Genomic DNA, 15,554 nt, shown 5'->3' on the forward strand with positions numbered 1-15,554 from the left:
CAGGAGTGTTAACCTCATTTCTCTCCCCACTGCTACACATTTTCATATTATTTTGCTATATCACACAGGCATTGTTTGATGACTCTCTGATGTGAGGTTTGTGTTTGTGATAGTGGGGCAAAGTAGTAAATAATACAGCAAAACCAAAGTCAGTTTTCTCAAAGCCTAAAACTCTTCCTCAATTTTAGTATTGTACACAGGCTTCCTAGTCAAGGGATATATATTTCCAACTCACGTCATGATTAGTTAGTATTTATATATCAAAGTGACAAATATTATGTGCCTCCCATTTGCGAATTCTGCAGATGAATTGATATTTGCTGTAGAAGAAAATACAGTAAATAAAGTACACGGTGTCAGCTGTTATACATTGTGGAGCCTTGTGAGTGCTCCACAATGTATTAATGGAGGGAGAGAGGATTATGGATGTGGAAAAAGAAACATTACGTTTTTTACAGACCTGGCTTTCTCTGTCTTTTTGAACTTAGCATGAACATTATGTCAGAAATTGATTTACTCTTATGAATTTGAGAAATCAGAAGCTAAGAATAGCACAAGATTTATAGATAAATTTTCTGGTCCTTCTTGTTTTTCCTCATGCTCCCCCACCACGTATTCCCCTCTGACAACAGAAGAGAAGAAAACTCCCAAATCCTGGCATAATAGTGGACTCTTGTCCCCAGCAGACAGCAGGGTCTCAGAAGCAGCAGAAAATTCCACAGGTTCTCCAAAAGGATTCCCAGTGCACAAAAAAACATGTAAAAATATCTATACCTAACACTGTACTAATGTGGACTGCAGAGGAAAAAGTAATGGAAACCAGGTACCTCTGATATTTGTCGTAATGACAAGGAATAACTGCTGTTTGGCAAGAACAGAGATAATGAATACCACTGTTTTCATGTGGAAGCTTAATAGTACCAGGACACAAAGATACTGGCAAAGCTAGTGATCAACTTCACATCAAAATGCAAGACATAAGAGGAAAAGACTCAAAGATACTCATTCTGCTAAGTAGAACAATGAACATCCAGACAAAAATACAATATTTATGAATTTAGCTAAGGGTCATTAGGAACTAAACTAGTTTCCATGGGAAATGTTATTCCATCTGTGGCTCATTCTACACATTTACACATTTGCATGTGTGAAAGAGCAGCTTTGCAGAGAACACTTCATTTCTTATATACGGAGACACTTTCATCTTTGATGACAGCAAAGTTAAGTTACTACAGACCTTTGCTGGCTGTATCTCTGAAAGATATGCTAAAAAGAGTGTCCCTGGACTATTCAATTTTTCCCACAATGGTTTTTATTGTTGTTAGATTTTGTATCATTGACCCCAGAGAAATGTTCTGGAAATAAAAACTTAATGAGTATGAAACAGATAGCTGCTATAGACAGTGACTACTGTTATAAGCTCCGTAACTCTTGGGCAATTTATGATCTTTCCTGGTGGTCAAAAGATAGGAACAACGACAGGTAGAAAATGGAACTAGAGAATTTTACTTTTAATCTTTCTGACTTTGTAAAGAAAAAAGTGAAAGTTTTAAAAAAATGGCTTTGCTCATTTTCTTCTGTCATTGGTAAAAAATAGGTTTTGTCAGCAAAAGAATGGAACCATTTAGGAAGGCAGTGGAAAACCCAAAGGAATACAAAAGGCGACAAGAAAGATAAAAGTATTAGAGAAAAAATTATAAGTGGAGACATGGAGGGAGCTGAATTTATATAGTCTATTACACTGAAGATTCAGGAAGGATGTGATCATGATTTATATATAACTTCAGAGTAATAATAAATATAAAGAAAATGATTCTCAGAGGATGATAGCACAAGAAGCACTGGCCTGAAACTATGAATGGAAAACTTTAGGATAGACATTAAGAGATATTTATTAATGAGAAAGATAGTCAAGGGGTGTAGCTGAAACTGCATCCTTGTGGAGAATCTCACCTGGGTAAGGTGAGGTCTTGTCCTTAACAATCTTCTCATAGATTTGAAATACCAGACTGATATTAAATGGATTGATATTGAATTAAGTCCAAGAGTCCAGCATTTCCACTTTCTTGAGAGCAGTAGTGAATATATTGCTTTCTAGAAGGGGATTCAGATCACAGAGGCTTATTATAAATTCCCTTATTTTTTGATGAGAAGTGGCAAAAATCTAAATGTTGTAGATCAGGTTTCTGATACAGGGAAATTCATCAAGCAGGTCATGTATTATTTTTTATTATTTGAACTTCTTTTTGCCCCTGAGTGGGACTTTTTTTCAAAACTCACAGACAGCATGACAGTTCCCAGCTCCCAGGACCCATTGGTGTCTCAGGAACTGTCATAAAGCACATAAAAGTGGTGAAGAAATTCCCTTACTGTGTGTCAAAAATCCATTACAATAATTCATATTGCACAATGCACTGTTTCTTCAAAGGCTTAATCCTGCACTAAGAAAACAAGTATGAGGCACCATCTTGTTACTGCTACCAAAACAGCACCTGAAAATACCTGAGTCAGAAGAGTGGGAGATACAAAGATGCTGAGGCAGAGATGAAGATAGTGATTAGCATCAGGTGGGAGAAAACACTTTCCAATGGATACTGTGGCATTACAGCATTCAAAGCATCTTGTCACTGAAGTTTGCAAGAGATTATAGTAATTATAGGCTTTTAGGTGGGATAAAAGGAAATCTTTGACAGAACATTTTAGATCCTGAAAACCATATTCACTTCCTAGGTGCCTTGTACCAGGCTCTGGGTGGATGTGCTGGGCTGGACTCTGAAGAATGTGTGAGAAATTCTTCAAAGCAGAAAAAGCAAGGCCATCCTCTATCACTTCCAGGCATACCCTGTACCTCATGTATCATAACAGCAATGCCATATATAATATTTAGTAATGCTTTGTACCTCAAAAGTGGATGCTTCCTCTAAGTCTACCTGGGAATGTGTCTCTCCCCACTGAAGCTGTTGAGAAGTACAAAGAAGCAAGAACAAACTGCAGAACTGATTTATGCATCTTGGTTTTACCCAGGAAGGACAAAATCCCAGGGTTGTTTTAGATGCAGAATTTATTCCAGTCTTGGCATGTTATGTGAACACCAGCAGATCCGTCTCGGATCTTTGCATTTTGGCAGAACTAAAAGGTGGAAGAGACCTCTACATTTTTCTATTTTTCAGTGAATTGAGATTATCCTTTGTTATCCTCATAAACTTTAGCCTTTGCAAGCGTTAAAATATACTCTCAGTGATATCACTTTGGAAGAGGAAAACAACTAGGAATCCATTTTGAAAGGAGCGTTTAGATTCCTGAATGCTGAATACCTCAACTTTTCACACCCATTTCCCTCCCCACAAATCTCAATCATAGAGCATTACAGAAGATGGGGTTAAGGCTCTCCCTAGGAGGGAAACAAAATTTCAAAAATCATAAAACCCTTCACAAAAGATTAATTTTTGCCCGTTGTTGAAGCTTAATCCTAGTCTTCTTCCCTCTCTTCCTTTGCATGTCCCAAGACTACAGTGAGCTCCAATGATCTGCGCATGGGGCTGACACAAGTGCTGCCTGTAGCCCTAAGTAATGGTACACACATGCAGTGCAGAGGGCCATGTTTTCCAAAGCAGACCATAATTTTGCACAGGCACACACAGCCAGGTTGAAAACTTCCATCTGTTATTGACCATGGGTACCAGTAATAAAATACCTGTGACTAATAACCTAACCTGCAGGCACAGGAATCTGAACTAGATCTGCTGTTATCAGTTGCAGGTCAGAGATGAATCTGCATTATCGGACATGTTTTAGACCCGTTCAGGCCCTTGGCAGCACATGCTCTGAAGGATCTGATTTTATCTGTACAAGCTAAAATGTGCTGCAAAGTGAAGATGACCAAGAGACAGATCCAGATGAACACTGCCGCCAGCTAGGGGATGGGGAGCTGCTGTTATACTCCTGCTTCAGACATTAAAAAAAACAAAGCTGACAAATTACACTCTAAGGAAAGACTTGGGAATTAGTTAAAGGCACATGTTTGGTTTTTTTTTTAATTGGGATTATTTTTTGGTAACTTTTCTCGCTTGCTTAGGCTACCAGCAGAATTTTATTTTGGGCTTTTAAAACCCCAAGATCTTGCATTTGAGTTAAAGAACAAGGTTTCTCCACTGGAGTTTGTATTGAACTAATTCCTCTTTCATGTACCAGCCTCCAGAGGGAAAATAAAAAATATGTACTTTTTCTCTGATAAAAATGACAACGCTCAGAACTGATTTTGTTGATGATTTCTCTTCCCTGGTAGATTGTAGGCTATTTTTTTTTAAGATATGATATATGCCAGTTAGAAGAAAGTTGTTCTTTCTTATGGAGAATGAAACTCTGTGAATTGAAAAGCAAAGCAGCACAGTCCCATACTGTGGAAGGTGGATCTTTGGAACTGCATCAACAAAAATCTCTGTTCACAAATCTGAGCTAGGAGTCTCCAAATGGATATGGAAATGGCTTGTCTTAAAGGGTGGACAATGATTATAGAGTGCCAGTTTAGTGGGAAAATTTAGGAATATACAACTGGGAGGCTGTTTTAATTTAATTTAAATTTGAAACAGACTCACCTAATATTGATACTGTCTGTTTGCAATTTGTAGTGATTTAATGGATCAGGAATGATCCAGGGCAGTGGGAAAAAGAGCACTCCATAGTAACCTGGAAGCTGAGCCTTTCAAAAATATGTAAAACAAAGACTTCATGACAAAGCAGTGTGAATATTGTGCTTAGTATTACACAGACATCTATGGTTATACAGCTTGCCTTTAAAAGAAAGCATATGGTGGGATTGCATTAGCAATGCATTAGATAGGACACTTGTTGTTTATGTGTTGCAAATGCCAAATTTATAGAAAGTTACATAATTTTCTGAAGATCAACAATTTCCACTGAGGATTGCCAAAACTTTGAATGTGACAGGATAGATAAGCCAAGCAGTGAGGGTAGGAATTAGTGTGTGTTGTGGCATATGGTGTCTGCCCATGTGGAATTTGCTGAATGATCCATCAATTACCCATACCTGTCAAGCAGTCAGTGAAGAAGCTCATTCCATGAAGGTGAATAGCTAAAGGGTTTTTGACTGCTGTAAAAATCACATCTTATTATTTCGTAGGGTAGTTTTTATCTGAAGAGGAAATAACTTGCTAAATCATAACAAAATATTGGCTGTGGTCTGATCTGTAACATCTTTGTTATATGTAACTGATGAAAGTTTCCTTTGTTTATTTTCTGTTCTTTGGATATTGTTATAATTTTGCATAAAATCTGGAAATTTTAGTTTAATTTTTTCCAAAATGTTTCTAAAGCTTACAAAAACTTACAAATCTGATCCAAAGTGTGTCAAATCTCCTCTAGTTTACTCTGACAGTTGCATGGATAGATTTCAGCCACTACAATGTTTTCTCTTACAAAGAGCTATTCTAGTTTTCTTGTTGCTTTTAGTTTACATACTTCTGCTGGGATGACTCATTTCACAATCTAACTTGTGTTTCCATTTTTACTCTGGTGATACTCATCCTAATTTTTTTCTGCACTCCTAATCAAAGAACGACTTCATATAATCATGAAGACTAGCCTGCAAGAGAATTTCTTGCAGCTAAATTTAGCTAAGCTGCAAACTTCTGCAGGGGATGAGGAGAGTGAGTGGGCTTGGAAAATTGATTTAGTTGGAGTATGGTGCTAGTCTTTTAAGTCGCGTAACAAGCAGTTTTGACCTTCTGGTTCAGCCATGCTTTGTTAGATGTTTTACCTTTTAACTTCTTTCCCTTCCTTCAGATTATAGAAGGGAATTTTCAAGCTCAAATGCTGTAAAACATTTCACTGATCTAAAACTGCTGCACATCAGTAAAAGATGATGCGGCACTCCTTGATAGCCAGGGCTAGACCTGAAGGTCTTACCAGCTACATCTAAGGAAATACGTTAATCAGAGACTGGGATTAGCTGAAGTAATGGCCAGGAGGTGTTCATATTGTTTAATCATTACCGTGGACTGGGGCACAGCATGGTCTGCACCAGCTACCTCTCTCATGAGCAGTGCCTGGGCATGGTTCTGTCATGTCCCTACCAGGGACCCATGTCACTTGGCAGTTTACGTGGAGGCACTCTTTTTTTCTTCTAGGGATAATAGGGAGTTTACCCATATGGATGACAGCAGTGCTGTGCTGCTTGGCTTTAGGGTCAAAGAATGAACATTGGCCTGTTTTATTTATTACTACATATGTAGAAACTGAGATCTACTTTGTGCCTGGCTAGATTAGAAAGGGAGAAAGTCCACACGTATGTTACACCACTTCTTCTGAATTATGGTACCATAAAAGCACAATTTCACTGCCTGATTCTTTCTGCTGGATGAATCCATGAAGACCATTGAAACGAGCTTTGAGGCTGCTCTGAACCATTAAAGATGTGAAAACAAGAATTTTAGGGTCACTTGTAGATGAACACAGATCTGTGCAAGAAACCTCAAGAAATTACTCAACATTTCTTGTAATTTATATAAAACCTCCTGTCAGCTCTGAGTGAAGATACCTACACCACCGCCTGCGCTGTTACAGCACAGAAGTTGTCTGACAGCAGCATCACATCCTTGGTTCATTGCTTCAGCCTGGGAAAGAGATCCACAAGTCTCCCCAAACTCAGCTACGCAATTCCCACACCTCATGTAATTCTGTTGATATGGTCTATTCTACTGAGCAAATACATCTAACAGTAGATCAAGGAGAAATATCCAAGAGCAGGAAGATGTACAATCAACTGCACAAATTAACTGATCATATGTACAAGGAGGAACAAACATCCAGATAAGATTTCCTCAAGAGGTGCCGGGGGAGAGCAGGGAAGAACAGATACACTCTGTACATTCATCCTGTTTCAGAGAAGGAATGTTACAGAGAGAGAATTTACATAAGTGTCTGAAACACAAGAAAACATGTAGATGTCCAGCTTCAGTAAGAAAGTGAATGTATTGCCTGGGAACAGACAAGAAAGATTATCCTAAATTATAGTAAGAGATGTTTAGATTAGCCTTTAGGAGAAATATTAAGAGTAGGATAGTTAAACTCACCAAAAGGTTTTAGGATGAGACAACAAATCTCTTCCATCTGTCAGAAATGCTGTCAGCATTATGAGACTGCCAGCTTCATGGCAGGGGACTAGATGACTTCTTCAAGTTGCTTCTAGACCATTTGTTCAGTGATTTTTATGTGGATGGAGGTGGCAGTGGCAAATTTGGCTCAACCCTCATCCTGGAGTTATTGCACTGATGGCCATAGTGCTTTACAAAACTAGAATCAAGAACAGTTAGGCTTATACAAAAAGCAGTGCCATTATTGTGAGGTCAAAACAGGAATTCAAGCAACTGTAGCTGCATGGAAAGCAGAAGGGCTTGGAAAGGCGGAATGATGTTAAAACAAAACTTCCTAAACTTTTACTTATAACCACTTCCAGTAGGAAGACATAGCATTGGCTTCCTTTGGTCATTCATTTTAAGGCTTGCTGCTTACAGAAATCGAAGAACTATGATTGCCACTGACATATTAATCAATAACAGGGAGTAGAGAAATGTCAGAGAGCAGCTGGTAATGTGGTTAAAACAAGCTTTGGATCAAGCTGCTCAAAGAATGTAAAGGCCAACAAGCAGAATGGATGCTAGCTGCAAAAAGCAGCTTAGAGATGTTGCTTTTTTAACAGCCTTAAAACAGAAGCTTCTTAGCAAAACGGCCCTTCATTTACATCTGATTCTGGGCTGAAGTCAGTGGAGAATGACAGGGAAGATTATCAGAAGCCTACAAGATGCGAGAGCAAGCTGCAGTGACAAAAAGGGAAGAATTGTGGATCCATTTCAAGCAGACTCAGAAAGGAGATCTTATTGAAGGAGGCCATGGCTTACCATGTAAGAGATAAAGGCCCAGGAAGGCAGAGACAAGATACACATACTTCAGCAATGGTTTACAGGAATGCTTAGACCTGAAATCTTAATGGTTCTGGACACATGAGTATGGGATTGGACAAAACGAGAGTGGTCAGTATATTATATGGCCCTCTCTGAATGTTTCTCCTTGATGAGTCTATGAAGAAGTACAAAATGTTAAGTAGTCCTTGTGGAGAGGCTGGTTCTTTTGATTGGCATGTTTACCTAGGCAATGGGCTGATTCAGTCAAAAAACAGAGACTACTCACAGCAGATTGATAATGTCAGATTTGAGAATGAAAGCAAATCCCATAACAGAAGATATTGAGGTAACATTAAATAAACTATAACTAAAAGGTGAATTGTTACCAAGCTTGCAAACAGAGAGAGATCACCTTCCAACTGGTTCATTGCCATAATGCCATGAATCTATCAGGATGTGCAACGGACACATCTAGTGAGCTATTTTCTTCTCCTTTGAGTCTTCAATTAGCCACTTCCAATCACTTACATGGAAAGTACCTCTATTCATATTGTCTGAGCAAGCCAGAGGAAACACAGTGATCACAGACCTGCAGCCTGGGAGGGAAGGGCAGGCTCCTCCATTGCAAAAAAAGATGTGTCCATAGAGTTAGCTCTAAACATAAACGGTCCCTAGGCCAGCCAGGTTGAACATTGGAAGTCCATCAGTCAGATCATCCTAACTATTCCAGCCTCATTCTACAGCAAAGAAAAACCTGAAATAATGTCTGAAAATCACTATCTGATTAGTATTTCCAATGAGAGTCATATGACTACTTTACAAAGCCCCTTTAGCAAACTCTGGAGTTGGGGTCAGGGCAGGTGTGTTTAAAGACTACAACTTGGCTCACAGAGGGTTGATGGGATCTATTGTCATATCTTGGCAAAGCCCATAGGGTTTGCTGGGCTCTGTGATCCATGCTGGGGCCTTTTCAGGTTGGAAGTGAAGGCACAAATGGGATGAAAAGCCAGCGTGCCTTTCTTGGGTCTACGTTGTGTGCTGCCTGTGTCCAGGCAGACCAGGTAGATAACTGCAGCTAGATGGGGTCCATCTCGCCTGGAGTAGTTACACAGTGCCTTGCTTATGGTGAAGGAGAGGGGTGGAGGAATAGTTAATCCCAAGCTGACTTTTTATCAGAAAGCTTCCAGCCTACTTTTTATTGCCTGAACCATGCAAAGCTGCCAGAGAGAAGAATCCAGCATACAGGGCATCTCTTGTCAGGATCAAGTAGTGATGTCCAGCACTCCAGCAAAGTTAATAGAAGTTGGGGCTGCTGCAAGAAACTGAGCTGATATGGGATTCAGAAAATTGCAGCTCTCAGGATTCCTTCTTAGATGCTACACAAGCAGGCGCATGCAATAAATAGTGTGCATAGTGTCTTCCAGCAGTTTGCCAGTGTCAGAGGTGGAAATGCCCCATTGTGCTGCCCCTCCTGTGCAGCACTGGCAGGACCAGTCATGGACCTGCTGCCCAAAGCTCCCAGCCCCTGCTGAGGGAGTGCCAGCATGATGACACGCTCTTCCTGAGAGCTCTTTTCACAAAGAAACTGGTGGTACTCAATACAGCTGTTTCCATCCTGGCATGACTCACTCTTAGTTAAAACATTATGATTCATGAAAGAGTTTTAGCTCCATGATTCATTCAGGTCCACTTTTCACTACTGCCCAAAATCAGTAGGTGACTTGACTTAGCCAAGAAAAGCTAAAAATGAGCCAAAGTCAACAGTTCCTCCAAGAGTAAATTCAGGCCCTTCTTCAGAGGGACACAGCCAGCACCAGGGTAAGATTAGATACACCAAAGCTTGGGATATTCAGAAAGCAAATGCATTCCAGCCTGAGCAATATAGCAGATTCATGAATAAATAGTTTTATTATTGATGTACATTAAACTGGCATGAGTTGCCAGTTCTCCCTGATCTCCTGCAGATAATGTCCCTTCTGTCCAAGATGTTTTGCCCTGGAGTTACCACAGCTTTCCTTCTTAAAAATGTATAGGATAAAAATTGTTTTTTATGTCTGTAATATTAAGTATAACACATCTAGGAGTGGCCAAGGGAATAGGTTCCTGGTCTTTCAGTCTCTTCTTGAAGGTTTTCATGCTCTCAGTTATGCTGAATGCTGGATCAATTCTTTGTGTGCTTCTACTGAGAGGGCAGAAAACTTCAGCATGAAAGAGAGAAGAGGATGAGGCAGAGGGAGGCAGAAATATTTTGAAAAGGTGAAAACAAAGAAAACAAAATTCATCTGCATGAACATTATCTATAGATTGGATTGTGAGCTATAATACTTCTTTGGGAAAAGGACAGAGATAACCATATTCATTCCATCATGGATGTGCCATTTATTGCAAGAACTGCTGGCAATTCTATAGAGCTGGTTTCTATACTTAGTGTTAAAGAAGTGCCCAAACCCTGGTCCCACATAAATAAGCATTTTGTGTACTTCAAATAGTGAACATTTGAATTGGACAGGGTCCAGAGACTCCAGACAGAGATTTGAGCATCAACATACATGAGTAAACTCACTCTTTGATTCTTGGAGTTGCAAATAACATCATTGCCTTTTGATGTAAAGCATTAACCACTAGCAAACGATTAGGGCCAAAACCATTATTGGATTGCATGTGCTTGACCACAAGGATTACACCAAGACTAAATTCAACCTTTTGGCTTGGTAATAAAGAAATCATAACCACGTGGGATTTGAGGGATCACCAAGGTGATGAATTTGTGTCTAGTCAACAGCTTGTAATGAACAGATTTGTGTGTGTGACCAAATAACCTCACTAATGCCTCCCTAACGCTCTGCAGCCACAGGCTTACGATGCGGGAAACCCTCAGCTCCAGCTCTCTGGGTTCTTGTGGAGGAAAGGGTCATTGTGATGGTTGAGATTTACAGAGGTTTATTTGTGGTTTGGCATGACATAGATTAGTTCCAAGCCAGGGGCCTTGGCTCCTAGCACTGAGGAAGCTGTCTTTATTTCAGCTCCCATTTCAGTTACACTCACCACAGCCTCAGTGGAGACCTCCTGCCTGTGTGTGTGCCTGGAGTGAATCCTAAACCAAACCCAGATATGCATTTGATTGCTTCAGTGGGTTAAAGCTCCAGGAAAGGAATGACGTGCCTGAAGCCATTGAATGTAGCATGCACTCCCGATTTTCATTTGGGGCAGGAGCAGTCACGGTCAATCAGCTAAAGAGAAATTAGAGTCAGTTTGATGTCCTTTTCCAGAAGAAGTAATGAGGATAAATTTCCCTTTATGCAAAATTTGTACAAGTGAACCACAAAACAGGTGGACTCACTGACTCATCTTTCTGGAAAAAACAGCGTGCAACAACAGTAGCATCTCTCCTTATATAAGTTGAGCTTGGCTGGCAGCCAGATGGAGAAGAAGTGTAGAGATGTATTTAAAGCTAATTCAGCTCTGGCCAGAGCTGAGCCTGGGCTGAGCTGGGGCTGGGCAAGTTAGGAAAGAAGAAGCTGGAAACTGATGGCAAAGAAGAGTTAAATGTTGCCAAGCAGTATACGTGGTATTAATTTGAATGTCCTGCCTTTTATAAAACCTATACTCATAAGTGTCTGTCATAAAACAGAATGAGTTTCCTCCAAGGTACTTGAGAAACAAGCTAAAAAATACAATACCATTTCAATTTCTGATACAGACAATTGTGATCTTCCAAGAAATCAATTAGATGCACAGATCATGCGGTCACGTCTCTGTCCATAAGGTTGTCTGTGTCAGTCCAGGATGCCACACTTATATAGTGTAGACTAATGTCTTGAGTTTTCTATTTTCATGTTTCATGAAAAGGTAATATGGTGGCTGATGCTAGCACAATGTGATGAATAGCCCTGTTAAATTCTTCTCTTTTTGAGCACTCAGCTTAATTCTTTGCTGAACATGTAAATTTGTGAAAATTAATTTTATGAATTAAAAAAATGTATGAGGCAAAATTTAATTTCAGGAAAAAACTTGATGTAATAGATTTAAAACAATCCTCCAGTGTCACTGGTATATTACAGCATCCACATCAGGAAAAGGATCAAGCTTCCCACTTTGTGATATCCCTAGTGTATTTGGGTCTGACAGTCGATGCACAAGGCCCTTGGCTTTCTCACTGGCAGGTGTGTTCAGAGCTGTGCATGTGCCTGGCACCTGCATCCCATTAAGAAAAAAATATTTCTGACATACTTGTGAGGCAGCACAGGATGGAAGTGTCTCCTGTTGTCCTTTTTCCTCTGCTACAAGAAGAAGGCTGGAGCAGAGCCAGGGAAAAAGCATCGTGGTGCCCTATGTGCTCAAACCCTTGCTTTATTTAAGTGTATGCCACTGCATTAGCCAGTTCCCAGTTCCAAGGGTCCAATTGTTTTATATCTCTGAGGAGGTAATCCTTTAGGTTTTCCCTATACCAGAGTTATGTTGAATTTCCTCATTTGATTAAAACCCAACCAAAACTGAAAGAAAAGAGAATAATGCTAGTAAATGATCACAACTGATGTAAGTCACTAAGGAGACCTTAGGGTAGGAATTTCCAAAACCTGATGAAAAGTGAGTACAAATAACAGGTCTCAAACTGTGGTATAGAGATAATAATTTGAAACTACGTGAGAGGCATGAGGATGCTTTTTATGGGTGTCCACATCCAATTCAGCTAGGATGTGAGACTGAGCCCTGCTCTAACTCTCACTGATGCTGGTATAAATCCAACAGGACACATTTTTTCTTGTATCCAGAGGTGGAGATAGTGATTATGCTGAGCTTAATTTACTACAGATTTGGAGTAGTAAATTGTCTTACTTACCTATTACTTCACATTCGCCTGTCTCCACGGTTTCTAAACTGGGAAAACATCTGAGTATTGAAAGTTGAGCAAACTTCAGCACAGAGTCTGAGAAAGAGAAATAATAAATACTGAGTCATAAGCACGGGGCCCTTAAAAACTTCCCCATCGATATAATCCGTTAACATGTTGCTTTAGTTCTGATTAGTTGTACTGATTACCAGGAAGACTGCAGAGCACAGAGCTGTCCACATGGACAGAAAAGCAAACTCAGGAGCAATAGGTGGTCTGCCTGAGGGTGGATGGAAGCAGCAAAGCTCTCTGAGGAGCCGTTTGGTAGACACTTGAGTTTCATAATAGCCTGTACTGATACTGTGTTGTGATTTTTAGCCCACCTTTTGAGGTAAACTCATCTTAAAATGATTCTAAGCAGATCAGGGTATCAAACCATTACCAGGTATTTTCAGTGCTTAATGCTGTTTATTTTTGGGGTATTTTTAATTAGATTCTCCTGGAGCCTTTCCACTTTTAACTGTGGCTGTTATAATACCTCAGTTTTTTTCCTTCTCACTTTCCCTCAAATTGCATTGAGAGCACTAAAGAAAACAGCCCACCGTTAGGTAGTTCCTCTCCTTGAGCTAATTTCTGTTATCACTGTAATGACACCGTTTTCCCAGGACCATGAGGGAGTGGCTTCCCCCCATTCAGGTGACATCACGCTTCTGGGTATTCTAATACATGAATGATGTGATGGCAGGTTCCTGATAGCAGTAAGCTCACCAGGGGTAGGGGTATGCAGTGTCACCCACTGGGATGCTGCACAGGGACGTGTAATAAGGAGACTGTCAAAAAATGAGCATGGAAGCTCTTTTAGTAAAATAACCCTGCTTCATTCACGTGTTTAATGCTACAGCTATAGGCTCTTGATGGATTCATTTTTTTATTTCAGCTATAACTAAGCTGGTGGGTACTGTGACAACAGAAACAGAATAGATGTACACAAAGGGGGCTTTTTGTGCTCAGAAGTACATGTAACTGCTGCATTGCTTTGCCTCTGGTTCTCTGTTTTCATTAGGTATTCCGTGGTTTTGGAAATGCTTCTTATGCACATTAGGGCAAAGGTATGCAGCTGTGAATCCAATGAGATGGGGGTATTCAGAACTGATAACTGAATATGCAAGTGACATTTACAGGCTCTGACACCCAATTTAGCAAATACATGCACAAGTTAAATTTGCAATCCTATACCTATATGATATTATAATTGTGCCTTTTAAAGGCAGGTGTTTGTTGACGTTGTTTATAGGTTCATCTGACTTTTTTTTTTAAAAGCAAAACAGTATTTTCCTATTCCTCTAATCCAGCTGGAAAATGGCTTGAGCAAATCTTATTTAACTTAAAAAAATAATGAAATAACCAGCTGGTTGTAATCAATCATAAAACATTCACCCTGTAGGTGAGGTGAGCTTGGCTTTATTTTCAAGTACTGTGCAAATGTAACAGAAGTGTGAGCAGATTCAGATTAATGGCTTCACAATGAACTGTACACATCTAATTCAGTGAAAGTATTTGTAGGGCAAAGATATGAGAATCCAAAGGTATGGAATTACATTTGTAACCTTAACTACACCTATAGCTATTGCCGTTCCCTGTGGAATCACCATGGCAACCCATGGATGCCACAAAGCTACAAACCCTACTATTTCAGTTACACTTGCAAGAGCTATTGTTTCTCTTTTATTTTATTTGTGTATGTTTCTGTCAATCTCTGGAGCTAAGTAGGTCAAACCATGCTTCACATATTCACAGTTTCCCAATCATTGAGCTCTGTTTTGGTGAAAGAGAGACAGAGAGCGAGGCACATGCCAGTTTTTTTGCTTATTGCACCCTGGGCCAGATTTTTAAACAAAACTGGGCATCAAAGATGCCAATAACCATATTGTTGCATATTAAAAGTCCCAAGTTTCATCTAGAGCATCATGGTGTTTCTGAAATTTCACCAGGATCATCATTTTAAACTAAGGGAGGACAGATTTAAACTGGATTTAAGAAAGAAATTTTTTACAATGAGGGTGGTGAGGCACTGGAACAGGTTGGCCAGAGAGGTAGTGGAGGCCCCATCCCTGGAAACATCCAAGGTCAGGTTGGATGGGGCTCTGAGCAAACTGATCTAGTTAAAGATGTCCCTGCTCTTGCAAGGGGGTTGGACTACATGACCTGTAAAGGGCCCTTCGAATCCAAAGCATTCTATGATTCTGTGATTCCATGATCCTTAAATACCCCGTTCCCATAGAAATCTGCCAGTGAAGGCACTTAAATATATTACATAACAACCATGTCCATTCCTAGGCATTAATCTCACAACTATAAAAAAATTAGCATTTTTCTTCTAAACTTATATTCATAGAGGCGAACAAAGCCTGTTTATGCCATCCTTTGAAGAGAAGGGTAAATCACTGATTTGGCTGGGAAGGGGTTGCAGTTGCTGCTCCAAGGTGCACAGAGGTGAATACAGATATGGGATAACCCATCCTAAACCAGAAAGAAGGAACTGTCCCCACAGGGTCCTCTCCATCATTGCTAGGAGAAGCCTAAACAAGGAAGTGACACTGGTTGCTTGACTTGTAAAGAGTTAAAGTGAGGTGAGATACACCTCACTTCTAGGCCTAATAGTATAGCCTTGGTTAGGCTCACATGACTGAGACTGAAACACAACTCCATGGTTTACATTGCCAGGACTCCCAAAAGGAAAGGTGCTGCGATCAGAAAACGCAGCTTTCTGACATAAGTTTCTGCCTGCTCCCGCTGCTGGAGAA

The sequence above is a fragment of the Ciconia boyciana genome, chromosome 2 (genome assembly GCF_034638445.1).
Source record: "Ciconia boyciana chromosome 2, ASM3463844v1, whole genome shotgun sequence".
Lineage (NCBI taxonomy): Eukaryota > Metazoa > Chordata > Aves > Ciconiiformes > Ciconiidae > Ciconia > Ciconia boyciana.